This window comes from Orcinus orca, chromosome 5, assembly GCF_937001465.1.
Source record: "Orcinus orca chromosome 5, mOrcOrc1.1, whole genome shotgun sequence".
NCBI classification, from domain to species: domain Eukaryota; kingdom Metazoa; phylum Chordata; class Mammalia; order Artiodactyla; family Delphinidae; genus Orcinus; species Orcinus orca.
Window position 1 is genome coordinate 135,565,144 of NC_064563.1, and position 27,219 is coordinate 135,592,362.

The window sequence follows — 27,219 nt, forward strand, 5'->3', positions numbered from 1 at the left end:
TCATTAGGTACAATGAGTTTCTGTTGCCAGCAACCTGAGTCCCTGGAATGATAAACCATAATATGTCCAAGCCTTGACATATTATGTGGAGGCAGAGTCACACATTCTCATGTCACTGCTAACATTGGGCTGCACGGGTCCTTCTCTCCTGGATGCCTGTGACTCCTTTCACATGTGTTTGCAGGATGTGCTCTTCGCTTATCAATTTGTCATCATCAGCTAATCCCATCTAAAATGGTCAACTCACAATGGCTCAAATTGTATCATCTACTAGAAGAGATTTTAATTTAGTAGGAAACCCAAGAAAACTAGAAAATGTTGCAGACACAGAAAAGTGAGATTCTAATAGTGGGACCACACGTACACTAAGTAAAGTAAAATATCTACAGTAGATTGTTCTATAAAAGTCTGTTCTAGCACAATCTATAACAACTACTGGGACTTCCCTGGTGGTCCAGTGGTAAAGAATCCACCTACCAAAACTAACACACCATGGTAAAGCATTTATACTCCAATAAAGATGTCAAAAAATAATAATAAATAACTAAAAAAGAATCCACCTACCAATGCAGGGGACACAGGTTCCATCCCTGCTCGGGGAACTAAGATCCCACATGCCACGGGGCAACTAAGTCCGTGCACCACAACTACTGAGCTCACGCACCTCAGTGAGAGAGCCCGGGTGTCACAAACTACAGAGCCCACGCACCCTGGAACCTGTGTGCCACAGCTAGAGAGAAGCCCATGCCGCAATGAAGAGCCCGTGCACCACAATGAAAGATCCCACATGCCTCAATGAAGATCTCACATACTGCAATTAACACCTGACCCAACCAAATTAATTATTTTAAAAATAGTCTGAAAAAAAAATTACTGTTCTGTCATCTAAACAGTGTCATCCAGGACCTCTGCTCCAGAATATCTCCATGGTTTATGAAATCTCACACTTAGAGAATCTCTCTGTATAGATTCTTAATTAACCAGTTACTGAATATTGTACCTAAGACCATGACAATTTATACTCAGTCACTTCCACACTCAGATTTATTGGGGTTTATTTCAAATTTTTCAAAAGAAAAATCTAGGGCTTCCCTGGTGGCGCAGTGGTTGAGAGTCCGCCTGCCGATGCAGGGGACACGGGTTCGAGCCCTGGTCTGGGAAGATCCCACATGCCGCGGAGCAACTGGGCCCGAGAGCCACAACTACTGAGCCTGCGCATCTGGAGCCTGTGCTCCACAGCAAGAGAGGCCGAGACAGTGAGAGGCCCGCACACCGCAATGAAGAGTGGCCCCTGCTCGCCACACCTAGAGAAAGCCCACGCACAGAAACGAAGACCCAACACAGCCAAAAATAAATAAATATATTTTAAAAAGAAAAATCTAATATTAAAAATATATACATCATGTACCCTCTCAGCACGAGGAGCAGGTGTTACCGCAGTCTATTTATTCAGAGTAGATTCCCGAGATCTGAGTCCACCTGCATTACCTCCTGCTGCTGGTTTTTGTCTTTGCTCGTGAATAGTGAGACCACAGTAAACTACCGCAATCCTCACCACCTTGCAGATGTTTCATTATTCAATTAATATCGGTCCATTTAATCTGCAGGTGAATAAAGGGCCAGAGACAGCTGTATTTCTTCAGGGTCTTCCAATTCAAAAGGATTAAGCTTTTTGCTTAATGTCCTAAGCTTCCCCGATTTCTCAGCATTATCATTTTTTTTACTCCATCTCAAGTATTTCAGCTATAGAACTATCCTATAAATAGTCATATTTTCAGAAAGACTCAAATCAGACAAGAAGACTTGCATTTGCAGAGTCAGGTCAAAATAGTTTAGGATCAGGACCCTAAACACTACAGATTCTCGCTTTTCTGCCTGTGAACACGCACATCCTCCTCTCTGGTCAGTTATACTTTTTCATCCTTTGAGCACAGGTCATTCCCTTCCTCTGTGAAAGGTTCTGTGACCCACCGACCTCCTGATACATCCCCCTGCTGGGGTCCATTTATCCTCTGAAATTTCAGGAGTCTCTTGAGGCACTTAGCAGAGCTGGCCACACACACCCTGACCTCTACGGGGAGCCCAAGTCTCCTCTCCTCCCATTTAGAACTTGGTAAGGTCCAAGGCTGTAAGATCCTTAACATCTTACAGAAAACCCAAACGAACTTTTTGGCCAACTCATAATAAAGCACTGAGGCACATTTGGGTCACAGAGCTGATTAGGGCCCAGGAGGGAGATGTTTTGCTGGAGGAATAACAATGAGGTGAATGGACTGCTTTTAAAAGCATTTCCTTCCCGTGTTTGCAGTGGGAGCTCGTAAGCGTTCTGTGCAATCTTGACCTGCCTCTAGCTTTTGTCCACATTTATAAGATACAGGGAGCTCTTGGGCATGTTCATTCCAGAGGCTCAGGGGGAAATCCTGTTTCCTTGTCTTTCCCAGCTCCCAGAAAGGTGGCCTTCATTTGTTGACTCATGGGCCCTTCTTCCATCTTCAAAGCCAGCAGAATAGCATCATCAAATCACTCAGACTCTGATATTCCTGCTTCCCTCTCATGAGGACATTTGTGATTGCATTTAGGGGCACCTGAGTAATCGGAGATAATCTTCCCATCACAGAGCCCTCAGCGTCATTCCATCTATAAAGCCCCTCATGCCACGTAAGGTTACCTAGTCACAGGTTTCAGGGATTCAGAGGTAGATATTTCAGGAGACCATTATTCTACTTACCAGCCCCACCCCCTCGCGTACACACACACACACACACACACACACACACACACACACACACACACACACGAGTGGCTACATAGCCATGTCAGACATTTGTGAAGGACCCCAGTGCTGAGATGGAGGGTTTTCAGACAGAGTATTTAGCATTTCCCCCACTATAGAGGCAATGAGAGAGCAAAGGAAAGCCAGCACTACCCCCAACTTTCAGGGAAGAATAGGAAGAGTGGATCTGTCTTCACTTCAGAGCAGCAGCTCTCAGCAATGGCCAGCCTCCTCATGGCCTCTTACACAAGGATTACAACTGCAAAGTTCATTGCCAGCTGAAAGTGATGAATCAAATCATTATCTATGTGTGATAGAAGTTTATGTGAACTCCTTTGTAAAGAAAATAATGACTCTCCTATTTAATCTTTTGGGCAAATATGAAAATGAATGAATGTACATACAAGGGATTACTTACAATTGAGTGCACCCACGTTTACTTTATTAAGATCAGCATCCTGAATCCTGCTCAGAAAGCTACCGCCCCCATGATTCCTTAGGGCATTAGCCCCAAAGATGAAGAAGCATTGGGACTCCTCCCCCGAAAAACTACTCTCTATGATCTTATTTGAAACAAAATAAAAGGGACAGAGGAGAACAAAGGAGGCAAGAAGAACAGAAGAGAGGAGAGGCTAGGAGAGAAGAGAAAGATAACAGAGTAACGTTTTCTTGGCAGGGTGCCCTAGGAAACAAACAGGCAACATCTGCAGCCTGTTTACTTGGGGAGTGCAATGCGTTGGAAGCCAGAGTGAGGGGGAAAGGATAGCAGAGTAGAAAATACAGCAAATAGAAGGTGGACCCTTACCCATAAAGTACATTCTGCCCACTCGCATGGACTGTCTCCAGATACTGCCTGGAAACTGGGACCCAAGAACCAAATGGGGGAGGGAAGGAGAACAATTTATCTGCAGGCTCATTCCTGTCTCCTGCCTCTTGCTGGTCCAAGTTCACCCAAGTTGTGTGACCTGGCCCCTCTGAGCAGCCACTAGGGAGCCAGTTCTAACACCCGAGTTATGGCCCTTCATCTCAGTTCTGACGTGGTAGACTCAGAACAGAGCAGTGCCCTATGAGCCTGGTCTTGGCCAGCTCCAAAGCCAACACAACTGACCCTCTGTCTCTAGAGCCACCTTTTCAGGACAGACTTGGGTAGGGGCTCGGAACCTCAAACCTTCCTGGCCTAATTCTTTAGAGACTGCATTCAGGGCCTCAGCAAACTATTTCAGACAACTCTTCCCCAGGAAAACTAGGCTGTCCCTCCACCTTGTCCCTTCTTGGCCGTCTCTGCAACCCTTGAGCCCTGGACCTGCCCTGGCTCTTGCTTCCATGAGCACAATGGCAGTCACAATAGCCATGGCGCATAGCCGTGGCCGAGGTGAGCCAGGGGCTTCGAGGCCAGCTGGCAGCTACCCAGAGAGCCCTTACCACAGGGGAAGCTGTAGTCTGAGACATATTGAAAAGAAAAATAAAGATATAACACAAGGGAATCTGAAGCTTAGCAAATCAGAAAGACATGTATAATTGGACTTGATACAAACTCTAAATACATGATAATTTTTCCATGATACCAAATTATGATGTGGAGACGGCACTTTGGGATTTCAGGGGAAGGAAAAATCCCTCAAGACCAAGGACTGGGAACGGCATCAGAAAAGAAACAGTTCTCAGGCTGAGCCAGGAAGGAGAGATTATAATAATAACCACCAGCATTCTGATATCCCATGAATGTGCCAGGCACCATCCTAGCCTCCTTCTATAAAATATTCCATTTAATCTACCACTGGGTCCAGGGGAGATAATCATCGTTACCTTATTACACAAGTAAGGAAGCTGACACACAGTTAGTGAAGGTCATTCAAAGTAGCAGGAAGCCGATCGTATGGGAGAGTAGAGGGATCATTAAGGAGACGAGAAAAAGAGCTTTGTAAGAGGTAGGTAACTCCCAGACCTAGGAGGGTGTTCAGAGCCAGGCTACAGAGTTGCGCTGTTATTTGGTAGCTTTGAGGCGAGCAGGGAGAGTTAGCCGCTGAGGAATGACATATGTACACGTTTCCAGAAGATAATCCTGCGACGGTAATGAGAAGGGAGGCGGAGACAACAGAGAGACAGATTATGAGACTTCTGTAGTCCACGTGGAAGGGGCACTGGCGGGTTTGATAACTTTCACTTAGGCAACAAGGTGGTGGGAAGAGTAAACCACGGCCCTGAGTTTCTTCTGGGAGCACAGCACAGATGATGCCACCGAAGGGAAACTAATTCCGCATTCACCCATCTGAGCTGACTGTGCATACACAGGACCACGCAAAGCTCTCACCATGGGACCTCACTCACCCAAATGCTGCAGACAGGTGTGAAGCTTTCCATCCACTGTGACGAAGGGGCTGGTTCCCAGTGATGGAGGGTGCACGAGAGACCTGCATCAGCCCCACCTTGTCATCCACCATCCTTTCTAGTCGCAGAGTAACATCACGTGGCACTTCAATTTTTAAGGAGCGCCTAGAGCTTTCCAGGTGCTCTTGCTAATTACCGCAGAACCCCTGGGAGCTGGGAGAAGCAGTGAGAGTGATGATGCCAAAGTCAGTGCAGGTGGGCCAAGCACTAAATAAAATGCACGTGACCTGCTCCCCAGCAATGTGGGCTGACATGCCCTGGTGTAAACACGTGAGCTGTGAATTACCTTTCATTCGGTGAAATGAGCAGTTCTCAGGAAAGGGTGACCAGCCAGAGATGGGAGAAAATTAAATTTACTATAAATGAAACGTGCAACTCTACATGCAGCAGATTTATGAGCTTTGTGTCCTTACAGGGACCTAAGTTTCGCTGGAGACACTGATGAGGTTATCATCCATGGTTTCTCATTGTCTGCCTGTAAGGGATAGTATAAGGCAATTGTCTGTCTTTCAATGCAATGGGTGATTGGATGGGGATCCTGAGAGCCATCTTGGGACCACAGGGGAACACGGGGCTGAGATCAACCAGCACAGAAAAGAGAGGAGCTGGGATGAGAGAAAACTAGGTCAAGCCCTGAGACAACCTTGCAGCCCCTGAATCCAGCTTATCTACCCTTGAGCTTTCCAGTGAAGTGAGGTAAACATGTCCTTTTTTCCTTAGTTTGAGTTGATTAACTTTCTTTCACTTACAACTAACAAATTCTGGGCTCAAAACACCCTGGACCCCAAGAACATAAATGATAACTGATAAGTTTTCATGAGAACACTCTGAAAGCCAATATTCATTTGACTAATCATGCCTATCATTTTGTGGCTTTAAAATTAGACCAAGAAAAAGTGAAAGAACAAATCAAAACCTTCATTTTCCTTGTGGTACAGTTTTCTATGACTTCACCCCAGTTCTGACTACTAAGGCACTGAGTTATCCCATCTTTCTGGCTCGAAGTCAGTGATTACATCTGACTCCTATCAGCATCTCTAAACCCTTTTTCTGGCCTTCAGGGAAATGCTGTACAAAATAATCGATTTGTTGACATGAAAGAGAGCAGAATGTACTGAACATGAGGTTAACTAGGTAAGGACATTGCCTCACGTCCTGCTGGAAGCAGTGGCCAATTCACATTCCTCTTCCCGGAGGCAGCATCTGTAAAGGCTGCAGGCACGGGTACTAATGACGTTTGAGATTTACATAGCACTTTCTTGTTTACAAATGCTTTTTCATCTACTTTCTCATTCCATATCCCCTGTAGTAGGCTGGGACAGAATTGACACCCTGCCTTGTTACAGATGAGGAAACTGAGGCTCAGAAAAGTCAAAAGACCAAACAGCTCTTGTTCCAAAACAGGACTCAGTCCATTAAAACACCACTGGTGAATCTGACAATTGCCTTTTTGGCCTCAATAGGAGAACAGTGAAGCTTTGCCTCTACTCAGCTAGCTCCCAAGTGGATTGAAAAAGGCCTGGGTAGCCTTCCCCTTCTGTGATGCGGTTGACTACAGGCGTGGATGACAAAGGAAACAGGCTAGGGTATGATTCCGGAGCTGGGACAGCCCTCTGTCCCCGACTCCCACCATCCCAGAAACTGGATCAAGAGAGCTTTTGATTTCATAATTAGAGATTAACTTTTGTAAAAACTGGATAACTGGGTAACACCAGGCAGTAACTTATGATGACCATGAAAGACCCTCACAGCCTCCTTCCCCCCACCTCCACACAGATTCCCCTGCAGCCCCCTGCCTCACTCCTCCATTACCCCCTCCCACCTGCCCCCAGTTAAAACCTTCCTACGAGCAGATTTGCATGAGTAAGGAAGGAAATAGCAACTGCAGGACCCCGGGGATTTGAAGTGTCTGAGCTATGGGTGAGGGTTGGCGAAAAGAAGGAATAAGTCGGGTACCCCGTACTGCATGGGCCGCCATCTAGCCACCATCTTATTTAATGCTGACTCAGCTTCTTAATGGAAGGCACCCCTCCCTCACTTTGTAATTGAGGGAATCAAAGCCCTTAGATAAGGTAAAATAAATTACCCAAAGCCACACAACGAGGTTCAAAACCAGGTCTAACTTCAGAGCCCATGTTCAATCTGCCAGACCATGGTGCCCCAAACACACACCCAGCTCTCTCACCTTACCCCAGGAACTGGGGAAAGGGTCAAGAGAGTTCCCAAATATAAATGTCCCTTCTTCAGATTTGCTTCCTCCAGTCAGAAACTCAGTGATCGATTTGTATCCATTTCCAATCGCCCCAAAGCCAGAATCTCTAAATTACGATCCGTCAAGAAATGAACTCCAGTCGGTCCTTTCTGTTCGGCTGGGAGCACCGTTAAATCTAACCCAATTCAAAGGAAAGGACAGAATACATTAAATGCTACGCCAGAAAGCAGCATGAAAAGGGTCATCTCTGGAAGAAATCAGTGTGTTTCAGCAACATCTCAGAGCTTTTGCATGTGCCTTGTCAGAGGTACTCGCCTTGTTCATTGAAGCACCTGTGTTCAGTCTCTTCCTCCAAAGCCTCAGGCTTTCAAGTGGAGTCATAAATCTTACATGGGCAGCATCCGTCAGATGGAGGTCAGCCCACGGGTACTGCAGAGCCTCCTAGTTAAGATGCCAAGAAAGAACACCATTTGCTTTCGAGGCAGGTTTGTGAAGCCCGGCTGAGGACGAGAGGTTGACACTTTCAAGTTAATGAAGAATGTTGTGATAACCAATGTTCTGGAGCTGTCTGTAATGATGTCCCAAGTTCAAGTACAGCGCCATTGGATAACAGGGATCTCTGAGTGGGACAGGTGGGCACAGAAGCACACTTAGAGATTGAAGAGCCGCAAAATGGCATTTCAGCCTCATCCTAGGGGTGAAACTGGCAAAGGGAAAGGGGCTCTGAGCTGAGGGGCAGATGGGAGTAAGGGTGGAAGGGGAAGGATCTTTCCTGAAGGGCACTGGTGAAAAGCAAGAAAGAACTCAGCATTGCAGAAGCCACTTGCCCAGAGACCATTGAAAACTGATCTGCAGCTCGTAACCCTGTTTAAGTAGACTTTTTAAGTTTGCACTGTAAAATACTTCCATCACACGGAATAGAAAGGATGGCACACTGAGTATCTGGGAACCAATCACCGGGTTGATCAAATCCTAACTATCTTCCATGCTTGTTCCTCATCTTTTTTTAAGAGACAAGTCATCAGGCTGAAGTCCCCCTCACCCTCTCCCTCCTTTCTCTCCTTCCCCAGAAATAACCAACATTCTGAACGGTGATGGTCATTCCCATGCATGCTTTCAACTGTTATTACATGTAAATATAGTATTGCTTTGTTTTCAAACTCTATTTACAGCATTGCCATTGCTAGTTCCCTAAACTTTAGGTTTCTGAGATTTATCTACTTTTCACTGCTGTATTCTATTGGATAATAGACACATGTGTATTTATTCACTCATTTCTGGACAGTTAGATTGCTTTATTACTTTTTTTTTTTTTTACAAATGATGTTGCAGTAAACATTCTTATACACTTATCTTTCCATGTATCCACTGTGTACAGTTTCTAGGGAATATTCCCAGAAGCAGGGCTGATATTCAGCATGTTTTTAGCAAGAAACACACACCCACTGGGTACAGGAAGCCTCCATTCTGACTGGAGAAGGTGCAAATCCTTATTGGTGGGTGCCTTGCCCTCTGGGATGTTAAGTACGTCAAATACCATCCATGCTTAGAAGTGGAATGGCTGAGTTGAGGACTACAGAATCTTTAAATTTGCTAAATAGTGACAAATTTCCCTCTCAAGTTACTAGTGACACAATCCTACCAACCATGACTTAGATAACTCCCATTTCTCCAGATCCTTATCCACACGTGGTATTATCTGTCTTTATTTTTTGCTCAACTGATGGTGCAAAATATTATCTCACTGTGGAATTCATTTGTGTATCCCTCATTCCTAGTGAGGTCGAACATCTTTTCATGTTGACTAGACATTTAGCTTTCACGTTTAGTGAATCACCAATTTGAAATGTCCATTTTTTGTTTTGAGTTTTTCCTCTTATTGATTTGTAAATCACACATAATAATCAGATACATATAATATATATTATATAGTATAATATATGTATTATAATTATATACAATATACTCTACATGTATAATCACCTTTTCCATCTTGTTGCATGGTTTTCAGCCTATAACACCCAGTGCATCGGTTCACCCCGGCCATGACTGTTCTTCCTCTCTGAAGGGGTATCAGCAAAACAGCCACCACAGGAGACCCAAAAGTGTGACCTGTGACCTCTGAAACACATTCCTACAGCAGGCTCCTCTTGGACTATTTGTTTAGAATTTACTAATATGTTGAGCTTACCTTTCAACTTGATAGTGAATACTGTGAGGGCAGGAACTGCGGCGCAGGACAGTGTTTTTCACAGAAAAGAATACCCCTCACTCTTGTTGATGGGTCATAAGTAGGAAGGAAGAAGCTGATCTCCTAAAAAGCATAGTTAAAAGTTGGCCAGAATAATCATTATTGTGGTGATAGCTGTCACTTATTAAACACAAACATACAAATTTAAATAATTTACTCTTCTCAACAATCCCACAAGGCAGGTGTTCTTTTTATCCGATTTTTTGAGATGAGAAAATGATGACAAAAAGAATTTTTAAAGCTTGCCCACCTAGATCGTAAATGGAAGAATTGGCACTGAAATCCAGGAAGTTGGGCTCCAAAGGTCTGCTCTTGTTCATTCATTTTATTGGTTCACCTTCCTTTTTCCCACTCCTGTCCAAATAAAGTCTTAGAGTACGGGCAAAAGGGTTTCCAGAACTAAGAGAAAAATAAACACAGACATTGTAATTACTGCTGGCCTGGGACTTATAACTTCTCACTCCAGCTTTGCTTCTTTATGGTTTTCTCCAAAGTCCCTGTTTCTGGCAGGGCAGAAAGCCTGGGGAAGCTGTAGGTTCTAGGCATTGCTGGCCTCGTGCTGTTATCCCTTGGGATTATATATATATATATAAAATGCCCATTAGTTCCATTTCTCTGAAGAACCCTGACTAATACAATTGGGATAGTAAATCAGAGTCAGATCATGTTGCCTCAGAGATTAAGACAGTAGGAATCCTAAAACTGCATTTGGAAAATCTAGCAGATAACATAATTCCACATGTACATTTGTGACTGGGACAGCTGAAACCTGGCAGAGTAATAAGAGACTGGCTCAAGGTCACACAAGCAAAGGAAAATTTGGTTGCGACCCACCTGGTGGGCAGGCTCCCCTTGCTGGTTTGAAGGAAAAGCAGGGATAATATTGACTACAACACAGGAAGATTGTCTCCCTCCTAACCGCTCGTCCCCAGGACACTTCAGGTCCTTAAAAACTGTGGAGTCCAAGACACAAGGACCAAGTCCATTGAAGGTCTCACCAACCAAGTTGGGGATGCAGCACCTCTGCAGACAGGCAACATTTCTTTGGAGCTCTAGGTCACCTCACACTTAAAGTAAATGATTAATTTTCCTCACGTCAAGGTAATTTAAAATAGAGGACATTTGTATTTGCGACACACCTTTCCCACCTCCCAACATATACACACACACACACACTGGCCCCCTTATTTCTTGCACTCCAAAGTTCTTTTTAATATTTAATCAAATTTTTCTAATTGATAAAATCTGATTTTGATTGTTAAAACACCCAACTGAAACCTTAAGTGGATACCTCTCTTGAATAACACAGGTGGAGATATGGAAGAGAAAAGAAGCTAAAAACTGGGATGAAAAAACTAAAAAAGAAATATTTTTTCTAAAATAATTTATTCGTAATCAGTTAAAAAAAAAAAAACCTAAATTTCCTGTGAATTCCTTAACAAAAGAACTTCTGGAAAGCTAAACTCCAGGCAGAAAATGAGTTTTACCTATCAAATGTCAGAATCTCGGGCTTCCCGATTTGACAATGGATTTTTCTAAACAACTCCCACCGTTGCCCTCTCTGGGGCCAGGACAGTGAAAAAAAGGAACACTGAACCTCAGCTACATGGATGTTCAACTGTTTACACACAAAAATGAAAGCTAGTAAAGGGGAAGGTTAAATGTCCTTGCCATTTGGTCCATTTACTCGGGGAGTTTGCCATTAGGCGGTACTGTACTCAGTAGGAAAGAGGTTCAGGGAATGTGACGAGCAGAAACATCACTCTCCTGCTATCACATCTGATGCTGATTAAAATAATGGGAGAGGGATAAAAAAAGGGTGGATGGAGGAAGGGAAGGAGGAATGAAGAGACAAAAGAGAGAGAGAGAAAGAGAGTAAAAGGATAATTTTTGGTCAGAGCAATGTTCTTGAATTTGCCTTGGACCATAAAAATATTCATAGTGAAAACGCGACCTCTTCTGGTCACATGAAGGAAATTCAAGAACTTCTCTCTCAGCGAAGTTCAAACTTCAAAGATGGGTGAATTACTATTGATACATTGAAAAAGAACTGCATTCACAGTTTAATAAATCTGCCATTGTGCACTGAAATAAACCCCATAAACTAGAAAACTCAACTGAGAGTCAGTGCCGGAGGATGGTGTTTCAACAAACCCAGTGAGAAAGCAGACGTAGATATGACCTTGCTCACAATCTACCCTTCTTCAGAGAGATCTTTTCCCCCTGTTAAATTATGGAAAGCCAAGTCAAATTTATCCTCTTATGATAAAGGAACTTTTCTGAAATATAATTCAGGAGTAAAGACTACACTTACTGCTCCAAAGTAACAGAAGTGGCAGAACATCTGAGTTCTCCATGAGGTCACGATGGCTCACTTGGGCTCCATTTGGACCCAGTTAGACTTGGATTTGAAAGCTGGGTTTATATAAATAGGTAACTTTGAGCCAAGGCTTAACAGTCTGTTTTCCCAACTGTAAAATGGGCAGAGTAACACCTGTTCAGGGTTTGTTCTGACGACTCCAGGAGTTTGTGAAGCACTAGGCAGGTAGGAGAGGCTTGGTAAGGCTGGACCCCTTTCTGGGTGGGTATCACTGAGTACAATACGGCTATAATTAATTAAACTGTGCAGCCAACATTTGTGTATTAGCTCTTCTGTTTTTACGTTTAGTCTTTTAAAACACTGAAGAGAAACATCTCTTTGATTGTGGCAAAGTATGGGTAACACAAATCATTTTAACGACTTTGAAGTAGCATTAATTACATTCCCAATTTTGTGTGACCACCACCGCTATCTATTCCCAAAACGTTTTCATCACCCTAAACAGAAACTGTGTACCCAACAAACAGTCACTCCCCATTTCCCTCACAGCTTCCCGCTCTGGCACCCCTGGTAACCTCCAATCTACTTTCTGTCTCCATTGAAGATGCCTATTCTAGATTTCTCATGTAAGTGGACTCATACAATATTTGACCTTTTGTGTCTGGCTTATTTCCCTTAGCATACTGTTTTCAAGGTTCACCCATTGTCATAGCATGTATTAAAACTGTTTTCCTGTACATGGGTGAATTATATTCCAGCCATAAATAATATTCTGGTAGGTACAGTCTGTTTATCCATTCATCTGTTGATGGACCCTTGGGCTTTTTCCACCTTTTGGCTATTGTGAATAATGCTGCAATGAAGAATGATGTACAAGTATCTGTTTGAGTCCCTGTTTTCAATTGTTTCAATTATTCAATACCTAAGGAGAAGAATTGCTGGGTCATGTGGTAATTCTATATTCAACTTTTTGAGAAACTGCTAAAGTATTTTTCACAGCATCTGCACCATTTTACATTCTCACCTACAACATACAACTGTTTCAATCTACCCACATCCTTGCTTGTTATTTTCTGCTTTTTGATTATCACCATCGTAGCAGGTGTGAAGTAGAATCTTGTCACGATTCTGACTTGCATTTCCCAAATAACTAAAGATGTTTAGCATCTTTTCATGCACTAATTGGCCATTTGTATATCTTTTTTGGAAAAATGTCTATTCAAGTCCTTTGTCCATTTTTTAATTAGGCTGTTTGTCTTTTTGTTGTGAAGTTGTAGGTGTTTTTATATTCTGGATAATAAACACTTATCGTATGTATGATTTGCAAATATTTTCTCCCATTCTGTAGGTTGTCTTTTCACTTTCTTAACTTGCAAAAACAGTTGCTTTGTTGTAGATCAAGCAAAGACTCCAAGTAGAACTGATGAGCTGGGAAGACTGGCACAGGAGTTTGGGGGCATAGGTGCTGCTGACCTGCACATATTCTGGGTGGAAACAGAGCCCCATATGGAAGACAAGGAAGCCGATGTAGGAAATGGGAACTAAATAAGTAAACTGGTTATTTTTTCAAAATTCAAGAGACGGACTCAGTAATGGATTGGACGACAGAGACGTGACTAGCTGTCCAGCTTGATCAGTCCAATAGCAGGTGATGCCATCTACTGAGAAGAAACATAATAGAGGAAGACAAAGTGAGGCTGGATATAATCAATTCAGTTTGAGGAATGGCCTGAGGGACTTGTAAGTCTATAGCTCAAAAAGTTTCCAGATTGTCAGGCTCAGTGAGTGCCACGAACCATCACCTGGGGTCCTTGTGAGTGGCCCCCAGGAGCTGTTCTAACTCACCATCCCCAGCTGATTCTCATCTCCAAGCCTTGTACCTCAGAAGCCTGAGTCGCTGTCTCCCATCCATGAACAAGTCACCCCAGCTAAACCCCACTTAACCCAGTTACCGTGTTGTGTGAGCCTGGGAAATCCACGTCACCACTGGGGGCCTCAGTTCCTCGCCTGTAGAATGAGAGAAGTTAGAAAAGATGACCTCCAAGGGTCCTTCTTAGCCCACTCAGCTCTGGTTCCAAAGAGGAATACACGGCGCTTCATTGATCTATCACCAGGGGGCACCAGATGTTACCAAGTCCAAGCTGGTACTGCTTGCCACACAACAGGCCAATAAATGGAGAGAGATGAGTTGCTGGGGCAAGGAATAGAGACTTAATTCCGAAAGCCAGCTAACCGAGAAGATGGTGGACTAGTGCCCCAAAGAACCATCTTTTCCAAGTTAGAATTCAGACTCTATTATACTAAAAGGGGAGAAGGTAAAGTCCTGGTTCTGATCAGCCTCCAGAGAGCATGTGTTAATTTATTTCCTGCAGCCATTCACAGGTGGATCTGGTCAGGATGTTTGCTGTGAGCTAAGCAAAGGTATTTTAGCTTAATGCTCATTACCTGGGAGGCAGGGTGCCCAGAGATGGGTCATTATGTATAATTAAAGCTTATAGGCAACATCCCTTTCCTGATTAACTTGTAGCAAAAGCAAGCGAATGCAAAGGTTAAAGTTAAAGGAACAGACCTAAAATGGAGTTAGATTCATTCTTCCCTATCACACGGAGAGCTGCCCTCATGCAGGGCTGCAGTGGAAGGGCCCTCATCCAGCCAGAGGACCCACAGGGTGCTGAGGTAAAATGAGATTTGGAACACAATCCTTCCACACCCTGATGACTCAGTCAAAGCCATAGGTCTGAAAAAACTTGCTCAATAAACAGCACTGGCAGCCAACTTTCTATTACCTTTATACTCTTTATGACTTTATTAAGGTGAAAAGCATTGTCTAGCTCTTCACTGCCGGAGTTTGAGTCAGTCAGACATATGAATTTTCAAGGTAAATTAGATTCAATAATTTTCAATCCAATTATGTAACAGACAAGGAAAAAGGGACTAGGTTTCTTGTCTGTGGTTGACGTAGACCCGTAGCTCAAGGCTCTGCTGATACATCAGAATCACCAGGATGCTTTTAAATTTACTGATGACCAGATCCCAACCCAGAGCAGCAGCAACCCCTTGCGAGGCCACAGCTCTCCCTTCAGCTGAAAGACGAACTTGAGACAGATTCCAGCTCCTTTGCTCTCCTCCCCCCACCTCACTCCCTCGAACTCACAGTCTCGTTACTAAATCAAGTTCAGCTCCTCCCTGCGTCAACGGTGCAGAAGAAAAACTTGAGGCCATCTGGCAGGTCTCCAGCAGGGGGCAGTGGTGTACACATGGGACTTTCAAAGCTGCTTTGGTAAAGAGATTTTAACGTGGCGGTTAATGCGGATTTAGTCCTATTATCATCCTTATTAACCAGATAAACCCATAAAGGAAATACCGTTGGAGGCTTTTAGAGGCCCGAACGTTCCGTCTGTTCTTTTTCAAAGAAGCAGAAACAGCGTCCTGATACCTATAATTCTAGAATTGTTATTACCGCCAATCAATGAATTTCTGGCTGGAATTGCGTGGATTTGCCAGTCTGTCCCTCTTAGTGGGGGTCTAATCCTGGTCATTAACACTTAACAGAAAGGCTGCTATGTGCAAGTCACAATTTCTTTGAGACTTCTTTTCTCACCTCTAATTTAGCAACAAAGATATCTGCCCAATCCATCTCACAGGATTTTGTGAGGGTCACACCGAATAACATATAACAAGGTGCTTTGAAATCTATAAAAGGGATGCAAATGCCAGATGAAACTACTTTAGAGGTGAGGGTCACTTCACAATGTTTCATTTACAATTAGCCAAAAACATAAATAATCCAAACATCCAAAATTATCAAATTTGAGACCCTCAATTTTGCAGCAAGTATTTGAGGGTGCATATGGTGTATCCACTCAAAAGAAATCTTTATAACCACCTAAAGGGATTGATATATACACACTATTATATATAAAATAGATTAATAAGGACCTACTCTATAGTACAGGGAAATCTATTCAATACTCTGTAATGACCTATATGGGAATAGGATCTAAAAAAGGGTGGATATATGTGTATGTATAATGGACTCACTTTGCTGTACAGCAGAAACTAACACAACATTGTAAATCAACTATACTCCATTTTTAAAAAGTATATTAGAAGGAAGCTTAGTGACACTATTAATGATGCACGGTAAGTGAAAAAAAAATCAGACCACAGTATAATAAGGTACAATATGACCCCCTTTAAATACGCATGTATTTATATCTGTATATTAGCTAGATATATACATATACATATAAAAATGGCAGCGGGGAGATGGAAGATGATACCCAAAATGGTAGCAATGGTTATGTCTGGGCAACTAGATCCATTGCATGTGCCTTCTTGTGTCATTTTTCAGACTAAAGAATAAGAAGTAGGATAATGGGACAACTAAGTGAGTTTCCCCCCATTTAAATTTATTATTAATTTATAGTAGTATAAATAAACTGCATAAATTTGAACTTACATTCATTTACTTTTAAACACAAAAAAGAATGATTCAAGTGACTGTACTTCAATAAGTGCAAGGGATTTTATATTTCACACCCTTGAAAATCATCATGTTGCATTTTGCTTCCCCATTCCTACTTCAGATATCGATCTCCTTTGCAGGAAGTGCTGGGGAAGGAAGAGAAAATGGCCTTCCGTGAATGAAGTGTCATATGGACATGCGTGTATCGGGGCATTTATTTCGTGCGTTCATTTTGCCAGATTGTGAGCTCCTTGGGGCAGGAATTATGCTTATCCATATTATGTCCCCAATCTCTTGTATATAATAGGTGCTCAATAAATGCTAGTTAGATGTATGGTTTTTCAAATTACCAAGGTAAATTAAATCCAATAATTTTCAATCCAATTACAAGATAACAAGAAAAGGATTAGGTTTCTTGCCTGTGGTTGATACAGACCTGTAGTTCAGGGCTCTACTGATGCATTAGAATCACCTGGGTGCTTCTAAATACACCAAAGTCAGTGCATGTAGCTCTACTCTATTCTTGTTAACTGCTGGTAAAATTCTTTAGCATGAATCGTTCATTTAACTTCTGTCTCTCTCTCTCTTTCTCTGTCTCTCTCTCTGTGCCATCTATCTATTTGCTGCTACTATAAATCCTATAATACTTATACATGCCTCTTTGCTTAAGTGATAATATTAAACATTTATTTTCTAAAGTAAAGGCTAATGTAAAGAAACAAATTAGAAATAGGTTAGGGTCAATTAACTTATGACAAAACAGCCAAGAATATACAATGGGGAAAGGACAGTCTCTCCAATTAATGATGTTAGGAAAACTGGACAGCCACATGCAAGAGAGTAACACTGGACCACTATATTGTACCGTACACAAAAGTTAACTCAAGGTCAATTAAAGACTTGACTGTTAGGCCTGAAACCATAAAAATCCTAGAAGGAAACACAGGAGACAATGATTTTTTTTGATTTGACACCAAAAGCAAAGGCTACAAAAGCAAAAATAAACAAGTAGGACCACATCAAAGTGAAAAGCTTCTGCACAGCAAAGGGTAACCATCAATAAAATGAAAAGACAGCCTATGGGATGGCAGAAAATATTTGCAAATTATATATCTGATAAACAGTTAATATCCACAATATGTAAAGAACTCATACAACTCAATAGCAAAAAAAAAAAAAATCTGATTAAAAAATGGGCAGAGGATCTGAATAGATATTTTTCCAAGAAAGGCATACACACAGATGGCCAACAGGTACATGAAAAGGTGCTCAACATCACTAATCATCAGGGAAATGCAAATCAAAACCACAATGATAGATCACCTCACACCTGTTAGAATAGCTATTATCAGAAAGACAAGAAAAAACAAGTGTTGCCAACGATGAGGATAAAAGGGAAACCTTGTGCACTCTCGGTAGTAATGTAAATTAGTACAACCACTATAGAAAACAAAAACAATATAGAGGTTCCTCAAGAAATTAAAAACAGAGTTACCATGTGATCCAGCAATCCCCCTTCCGGGTATTTATCTGAAGGATAAATTTTTTTGGATTTGACTCCAAAAGCAAAGGCTACAAAAGCAAAAATAAACAAGTGGGACCACATCAAAGTGAAAAGCTAACTCGAAAACACATATGTACCCCCCCATATTCATTGTAGCATTATTTACAATAGCTAAGATATGGAAGCAACCTAAGTGTCCAACAATAGATGAATGGATAAAGAAGATGTGGTATATACATATACAATTAAATATTATTCAACTTTATAAAAAAGAATGAATTTTGCCATTTGCGCCAACATGGAGGGAATTATGCTAAGTCAGAAAGAGAAAGACAAATAGTGTATGACTTCACTTATATGTGGAATCTAAAAAGCAAACAAACAAACTCATGGATCCCAGAAAACAGATTGGTGGTTACCAGAGGAAGAGTGGCGAATTGAACGAAATGGGTGAAGGGGTTAAAAAGTACAAACTCCCATCTATAAAACAAATGTCATGGGGATGTCATGTACAGCATGGGGACTATAGTTAATAATAGTGTATTATACATTTGACAGCTGCTAAGAGAATAAATCTTAAAAGTTTTCATCTCACACACACACACAAATTGTAACTATGTGCAGTGGATGTTAACTGGAGTTACTGTGGTGAGCATTTTACGGTATATACAAATTTGGAGTCACTATGTTTTATATCTGAAACTAATATAATGCAGCATGTCAATTATATCTAATATTTAAGAGGTCCAAAAGTACTGTATCTTGGAACCAAAGGAATTGAGTTGCTATCAACACAAATGGAAAAAATGTTTTGTTGTTGTTACCAGCATTTATTAAAAGTTTATGAGCCAAGCTCTTGCAAAAGAAAGAGAGAGACAGAGAGAAAGAGAGGGGAAGGAAGGAGGGAAGGAAGGAAGGGAGGGAGGGAAGGAGGGAGGGAGAGAGGGAGGGAAGGAGGGACAGAGAGACAGAGGAAAGAAAGAAAGGAAGGAAGGAAGGAAGGAAGGAAGGAAGGAAGGAAGAAGGAAAGAAAGGGAGGAGGAAGAAAGAGAGAGGGAGAGAGAAAGAAAGAAAAAAAGGAGAGAAAGAAAGAGGTTAGATATTATTACCTCTAGAATTAGTCCATAATAGGTATATGATAGTTAATGCTGGGCTCACTCTTTTATTTTTGCAACTGGATGTGAAATTTAATCTTGGGGTAGTAGGAGTCCAGTGAGTGATACTTTTCAATTCTCTTTGCCTAAAGGTAACCTACCTGGGTTCAACATTTTTTGATCTGGCTTTGAGGGTCTTCCAATTCTGCATGTCTCCTCTGTTCTTTGGCTTTTAGGAAGTTCTCCCTGGGGCTACAAGTGGTTCGTCCTTCTTTTTTTTTTTTTATAGTAAACACAGAAACAGAATCCCAAAAGTCAGATTCTGTGCTTCTTCATTTACTAATCTATCCCACCTTGCTATGGAGTTTAAATGACCGAACTGCATGGCTCCAGACTTTTCTATCACCAATGCCCTCCCTCCTGGTGTATTTTTCCTAACTGTGGTCACCTCAGACTTTAAAGGATTTCCTTTTGGCCACCAAATCGCACCTACTAATCATGCATTTAATTTTATAAGTGTCACAGATAGGGAAATATATCCATCATTCCTATCAGCATGAGTGTACAAGGGTGATTGCACTGAGTTACTATGAGTCCAGTTCAAAGTGAAGAAATGTAATATTTGAGTTCATCTCAGATCCTTTTTGAAGGTTGATGTATCATTTCATTAAGCTTTTCCAAAGACTGAAGAAAAGCTCTGGGACTCTCTACTACTCATATAAAATGAATACAAGTAGGGATTTTACATAGCCTAGCATTTAAAAAAAATACACTGATGCACTGATCCCAACCCAGAGATTGTGATTCTCCTGGTCTGAGGTGAGTCCTGGCATTAGTATATTTTCTTTTTTTTTTTTTTTTTTTTTTGCTATTTTTTTTGAATTTTTGAATTTTACTTTATTTTTTTATACAGCAGGTTCTTATTAGTTATCCATTTTATACATATTAGTGTATATATGTCAATCCCAGTCTCCCAGTATATTTTCAAAGCTGCCTGGGGTTGAGTACCACAGATGGGTAAGATTTCCTGATTACACTTCTCCTGTTGCCACCAGAAGATGTCCGGCGTGCACATTGAGCTATCATGTGCTTCCTCTCTGGGGGAAGGGCTGGCCTCTTCCAGGACCACAAGAAGCCCAGAGACACGGAGCAGCAGCGGGAGGCAGCTGGGAGGATGGGGGTGGGGCCTTCCACTTGCCTGGTCCCTTCACTGTCTGTGCATCACTCACTGCCACTCCTCCGGAAAGAGCCAGGGATTCTCCACATGCCCCTCCTCTTCAGAGCTGCCACATCCCAAGTTCAGTTACCAGATATTAGCAGTGAGGATGCGGAGTCAGTATCGATGGAATGATTCCCCACTTTATTGCTGTCCCCAAAAAATAAACCAGCATTTTTTTAAATTTCAGTTGAAATTTCATTGAAGAAACAGGAAATAAAAATAACAAATATGGCAAGTTAAAAATCATGTATCACCTATAGGTGGAATTTTAAAAAATGATACAAATGAACTTATTTACAAAGCAGAAATAGACTCAAAGACATAGAAGACAAATTTATGGTTACCAAAGGTGATGGGCAGGGAGATAAATTAGGATTATGGGATTAACATATACACACTACTATATATAAAACAGGTAAACAACAAGGACCTACTGTGGAGCACAGAGAACTCTACTCAATATCTTGAAATAACCTATAATGGAAAAGAATCTGAAAAAGAATATATATATATATATGTGTATATATATATATATATATATATATATATATATATATATATATATATGACTGAATCACTTTGCTGTACACCTGAAACTAACACAACATTGTAAATTAACTATACTTCAATTTTAAAAATTGGGAAATGGAAAAAAAATCATGAAACTTCTATTTTAAACCCCTGTCAAGGTTCTGTTTTGACATTTTCATAGATCCTAATCTTTCCCTTAGCCCGTCTGTGACTCCATCTGAAACAATCCTGGGGAATTTCCTCTAGTTCTTGTTCTGGGGAGCTAAACTTAACTGCACTTTATATATTTATTTTTTTTTCAAATTGTGTACCATGGTTCATTATATCAATTTTTAAAAACTTTTTATTAGAGTATAGTTGATTTACAATGTTGTGTTAGTTTCAGGTGTTGACTGCACTTTAAACAGGTCAAACTCTCCACACTTTATGCACCTGCCAGGATTGATGGAAACTCCAGGTCCTTTAGAACTGGGTTCCTAATGTGTAGTCTCCATCTAAGAAAGGATGGTGAAGAAGGTTCTTCAAAATCGGTTCCCTGTGTGGCTTTAGGATGACCTCTCTTGACCTTGGGGAGGTCACTCTCACCTTTCTCCAAAGTCCCCATGGCACTGATCCCTGAAAGTGCCAGCCTTTTTCTGGAGCTTGAAACCCTCTCCCAAGTTCTCCATTAGGTTGCTAGGATTGGCCAGGCACACATGCGGCTCAGCAACCGTACCCATCCCTTCCCACTACAGTGTCACCTCCATGAGGTTAAGGATTTGGTTGTGTGCTTCCTTGACTCCTCCAGCACACAGAACAGTGCCTGGGCCTTCACACACAGAGCAGGTGCTCACAAGTGATCCAGCAACCCCACTCCTGGGCACATATCTGGAAAAGACAAAAACTCTAATTCAAAAAGACACATGTACCCCAGTGTTCATAGCACCACTATTTACAATAGCCAAGACATGGAAACAACCTAAATGTCCATCAACAGAGGAATGGATAAAGAATATGTGAGATATATATATGGCTGAGTAATATTCCATTATATATATATATAATGGAATATTACTCAGCCATAAAAAAGAATGAAATATTGCCATTTGCAGCAACATGGATGGATCTAGAGATTATCATACTAAGTGAAGTAAGTCAGGTAGAGAAAGACAAATGTTATATGATATCACTTATATGTGGAATCTAAAAAATAATACAAATGTATCTTTACAAAACAGAAACAGACTCACAGACTTAGAAAACAAACTATGGTTGCCAAAGGGGAAAGGGAGGAGGGAGGGATAAATTAGGAGTTTGGGATTAGCAGATACACACTCCTATAGACAAAACAGATAAACAACAAGGACCTACTATATAGCACAGGGAATTCTATTCAATATCTTGTAATAACTATAATGGAAAATAATCTGAAAAAAAAAAAAAATATATATATATATATGTGAAACAAAATCACTTTGCTGTACTCCTGAAACTAACACAATATTTTAAATCCACTATACTTCAATTTCAAAAAAATCAATACATATTTGTTGAATAAATGAATTACTTGTCTGAGGCAAGCAGTGGAGTCTGGTCCCATGAGTCACTTTGTAGCCTTGATGGTGGGTGTCATCCCTTCACTTGGGCAGCCTAAGACCCATCAACCAATGGATAGACAAACTTGGAGTTATTCATGCAATAAAATCTAGCAACAAAGGTACAGAATGTACTACTAGGACACACAGACGAATCTTACCAATTTCAGTTGAGTGAAGCAAGCCAGCCATAAGAGAGTGCACGCTATCTGCTCCCATTTATGTGAAGTTCAAAAGCAAGCAGAACTAATCAAGTATGATGATCTTAGTAGTTAGTGTTTCTATAACAAAAAACCAGAGATTGGGTGGCTTAAACCATAGAAACTTATTTCTCACAGTTCTGGAGGCTAAGCCCAAGATCAAGGTGCCAGCAGATTCAGTGTCTGGTGAAGGCTCCCTTCCCTGTTTGCAGAATGCTGCATTCTTGCTATGTCTTCATGTGGTGGAAATGATCTCTTCCATGTCATTTATAAGGGCACTAATCCCATTCATGAGCGCTCTGCCCTCATGACCTGATCATCTCCAGAGGTCCCACCTCCTAATACCATCCCAATGGGGACTGGGACTTCAACATATGATTGGGGCTGGGGGGCAGGGGGACACAAACATTTAGTCCCCAGCAATGACGGAAGTTGTAATAGTGGTGACCCAAGGAAGGGGGTGGGTTTTGACTGGAAGAGATACAGGGAACTTTATGGGGTGCAGGAAATGTTCTATATCTTGCTCTGAGTAGTGGTAACATGGGGTAAACATACAAAAATCAAAGTTAGGGCTTCCCTGGTGGCGCAGTGGTTGAGAGTCCGCCTGCCGATGCAGGGTACACGGGTTCGTGTCCCGGTCCGGGAAGATCCCACATGCCGCGGAGTGGCTGGGCCCGTGAGCCATGGCCGCTGGGTCTGCACGTCCGGAGCCTGTGCTCCGCAACGGGAGAGGGCACAACAGTGAGAGGCCCGCATACCACAAAAAAAAAAACAAAAACAAAAACAAAAAAATCAAAGGTATTCATTTATGTTGTGCACTTTGTATATCTGTTCTACCCCAATTTTTTTTTAATTATTTATTTATTTACTTTTGGCTGCATTGGGTCTTCGTTGGGTTGTGCGGGCTTCTCATTGCAGTGGCCTCTCTTGTTGCGGAACACAGGCTCTAGGCTCGAGAGCTTTAGTAGTTGTGGCTCTCGGGCTCTAGAGCACAGGCTCAGTTGTAGCACACGGGCTTAGTTGCTCCCCAGCACGTGGGATCTTCCCGGACCAGGGCTCGAACCCGTGTCCCCCGCATTGTCAGGTGGATTCTTAACCACTGTGCCACCAGGGAAGCCCTACCTCAATTTTAAAATTCACTTTTAAAAACATCCCTCTCCCACTCAGAAACGCCCTGTAAGTCTGTGTCTCTTATCTAGTTCTCAGTTAATAAAGCAGAACTGTTTGTCATTCTGAAGCCTAACAAAGGACCTGGCCTTTTCCAGTCTGACACACCAGCTTCCTTTCTACCTCCCTAAGGGAATTTTATTTTTATAATGTCAAGATTTCTTACACATAATGTCCACTAAGGTATAGTAGGAACATTTCCTTGAAGAAAGTCATTACCATTTATTTACTTATGAAAACAAGATCCAGGGCAGAGTGCTCCCCCTCTTCAGCCCCACCACACAGTAGTGGCAGCCATGTGGTCCACTCCCAGGATTAGAGATATTGCTGGAGGGTGTAGGTCTTCAGAACACAGCTCTCCATAAATAAAAACCAAACCAACTTCTTCAGGTTATTAAGAAAAATGAGAAGAAAATGAGTCAATTGTAATTTAAAAAAATACATCAACTAAAAAATAATTCAAGAACCATCAACTGATTGAAGATTTTGAAAAAAAAATGATGGGGAAAGGAAGTATCAGTAAAACTATGGTAGGATTACCAAATGTGTTCCTTATAAAAATTGAGTCAATGATGTGATTTTAACTGAGAGAAATTGCACGTGCCCTGGATAAGATTTAGTAAGAAAAAGAAGGGGAAAAAAATGAAAAATAGTTTGTGGAATTCTATGCATATTTGTGTTTTAGATTTCTTTACATATTTAGAGTCATCTGAGTAACATAAAAATCAAGCAGAAAAAAAGATTTTAGTAAATTTTTCCTATCCTAGCTAAGACAGATTGTGCAATGGGTTTTCATTCTTTTCTGATGTTAAAATCGGGGTGCATCAGACTCAGCCATCCACCTATGAATTACTGAGTACTATGGTAAGTGACATAGGACACATCCACTAATTGCTATTTTGATCAAAGCTTCCAAGTTTGTTTCAAAAATCATGTACATAAGTTAAATGCACTTGCAAGGCCGTTTTTCCATTTCTTTTAAGTTCTATATAAAACCTTTCTTATTCTAATCATTTATATCACTGTTCAGTCTAGATTTACTTTTGCATATTTAATGGGGTGATGAATAACTTTACAAGTGAATACAAATCCCTAATAAGAATATTTTCCAGGGCTTCCCTGGTGGCGCAGTGGTTGGGAATCCACCTGCCGATGCAGGGGACGTGGGTTCGTGCCCCAGTCCGGGAGGATCCCACATGCCGCAGAGCGGCTGGGCCTGTGAGCCATAGCCGCTGAGCCTGTGTGTCCAGAACCTGTGCTCCACAGCAGGAGAGGCCATAGCAGTGAGAGGCCCGCGTACTGCAAAAAAAAAAAAAGAATATTTTCCAGATGTTTCCCAACAAAGACCATCTTTCACTTGAAGGTTCCAAAGCAAACTTGGTACCAGGTTATTATCTCATTGATAAATTGAGATGTCCATGAGGTTGACTGAGGTCCTGGGTACGGGGTGGGAGGAAGTAGAAAGTGACCATTAATTGAGTCACATGATAAAGTAGGTATTGTTAACCCACATCTGAGGAGAGGAAACAGACTCAGAAGGGTTTGGTGCCTTGCCCAGGATCACACAGCTGGTAGACAAAATGTCAGGGTTCAGCACACAGGCATCCCGTGCCAAAGCCCATCACTTTCCATCCATTCAGCTTCCCTGATGCCCAATGGAGAGTGGAAAGTGAGAAAGCATGGACTGCCCTCTAAAATAATCCCAATTTCTCAGGCAATAGTTTTCAATTTTTTCTCAAAATCTCCCCTAAATACTTTTTAAAAACTATGTACCCTCTCTCATTAACATCTAAATGTTTTCCATTATTAATTTAAATCATTTCAAAGGATGTCATTTCTGGCTGTGGTAGATTGTTGCAGTAATGGTCCCTAATGAGTCACACCTCCCTGGATCCATGCCTTTAGGCAGTTCTTTCCCAACCTGCCTCTGGGTTTGGTGACATGACTTGCTTTAGCCAATGGGACATAAGCAAACTTGAGTTAGGGAGAGACTTGAAAATGGCATGTGCATTGGGGCTTGGTCCCCATGCTCTTCGGAACCCTGAGGCCACCACGTGTTACAGATTGAATGTTTGTGTTCCCCCCAGAATTTGTATGTTGAAGTCCTAACAACCAATGTGATGGTATTAGGAGGTGGGCCCTTTGAGAGGAGATAGGGTTTAGATTAGTTCATGAGGGTGGGACACTTATGAGGGGATTAGTGCCCTTAATAGAAGAGAGATAGATCTCTCTCCACACATGCTTGGAGGAAAGGCCATGTGAGGACACAGAGAGAAGGTAGCTGTCTACAAGCCAGGGCACGGGCTGTCATCAGGAATTCAATCTGCTGGGAACTTGATGTTGTATTTCCAGACTCCGTAACTGTGAGAAATGAATGTCTGTTGTTTAAGCCACCCAGTCTATGATGTTTGTTACAGCAGCCCTAGCTGAATAAGATACTATGTAAAGAAGCCTATGCTAGCCACTGGTGGAAGAGAGGCCACATAGAACAGAAAGAAGCTATCTCATCTGAGGATACCTAGACCCAGCAAGCTTCCAACTGACAGACATGAATGAGGCCATAGGATGTGAGACCATCCAGTCCCAGCTGAGCTGAGCCACCAGCTGACCTCAGAGTTCGACCAACCCAATCAAGACCAGAACTGCCCGCTGACCCACAGAATCATGAACATCAGAAATATTTGTTGTATGAAGCCACTAAACTTTAGGGTGGTTTGTTACATAGCAACTGATTCACTCATGTACTGTAAAATTTGATGTTTTAAAACAAAACTATTATGTCACTTTTAATGTATGTAACATAATCTAAATACTGTGACAATTTATGCCCATAATCCATTTAAAATATATATTTAAAAACTGAAAAATTTCACATCATTTCTTTTTCCTTTGAATTCAGTTTTTGAATCCCCTATTACCCTAACACACTACTTTACGACAAAAATATCTACATAAGTTTATTTGTTAAAAGTTTTGGCATTTTCCATGACCATAAACCTCCAACTATTAAAAAATCACTTTTGGATTGAGTTATGATTATAATTATTATCGGTACATAATTGATCAATATGAAAATATAAATTAAAAATTATTAAATGTAAATGGTAAAATTTCACTGAAGATGATATCTTCATGGCACAGAAATGTTCGGGTTTTTTCTCCAATTAGTTCATGTATCCATGAATGGCTCTTACTTTTAGCTATAGATACAGATAGAATTTGGCATCAACTGTATTTCTACTTTTCATTTTTACAGATACAAGCACAGAGAAACCTTGTTGGGGAGTGAAAGGAGTTATATTACGGTGGTGCCACTCGATTCCTTGACCTCTTGAATTATATAACAAAAATAAGAGATATCATCAACAATTATTTTTACTGATTTCTCACCTGACAACTTAAGTCCTCTTTCAAAGTGACTGAAAGCAAATTTGAGACCACCTGATTTATAAAGGGATTAGCATCCTGGTTAGTAGTCATTGACTTTCTCAACATGCTATTTTTCTGTCTATTTGTTT

At 41.4% G+C, this 27,219-nt stretch overlaps 2 long non-coding RNA genes across 2 annotated transcripts; both read right to left on the reverse strand.

Annotated features, from left to right (window-relative positions):
• Nucleotides 1–7,694: 7,694 nt before the first annotated feature.
• LOC125964535 (uncharacterized) lies at nt 7,695–10,038 on the reverse strand. Its single transcript, XR_007477645.1, has 3 exons — nt 9,875–10,038; nt 9,565–9,687; nt 7,695–7,814 (listed from the first exon to the last, which is right to left on the reverse strand). It is a non-coding gene; the product is annotated as an uncharacterized LOC125964535 (long non-coding RNA).
• Nucleotides 10,039–18,833: 8,795 nt separating this feature from the next.
• Nucleotides 18,834–26,613, reverse strand: LOC125964536 (uncharacterized). Its single transcript, XR_007477646.1, has 3 exons — nt 22,496–26,613; nt 22,307–22,389; nt 18,834–21,627 (listed from the first exon to the last, which is right to left on the reverse strand). It is a non-coding gene; the product is annotated as an uncharacterized LOC125964536 (long non-coding RNA).
• Nucleotides 26,614–27,219: the final 606 nt, after the last annotated feature.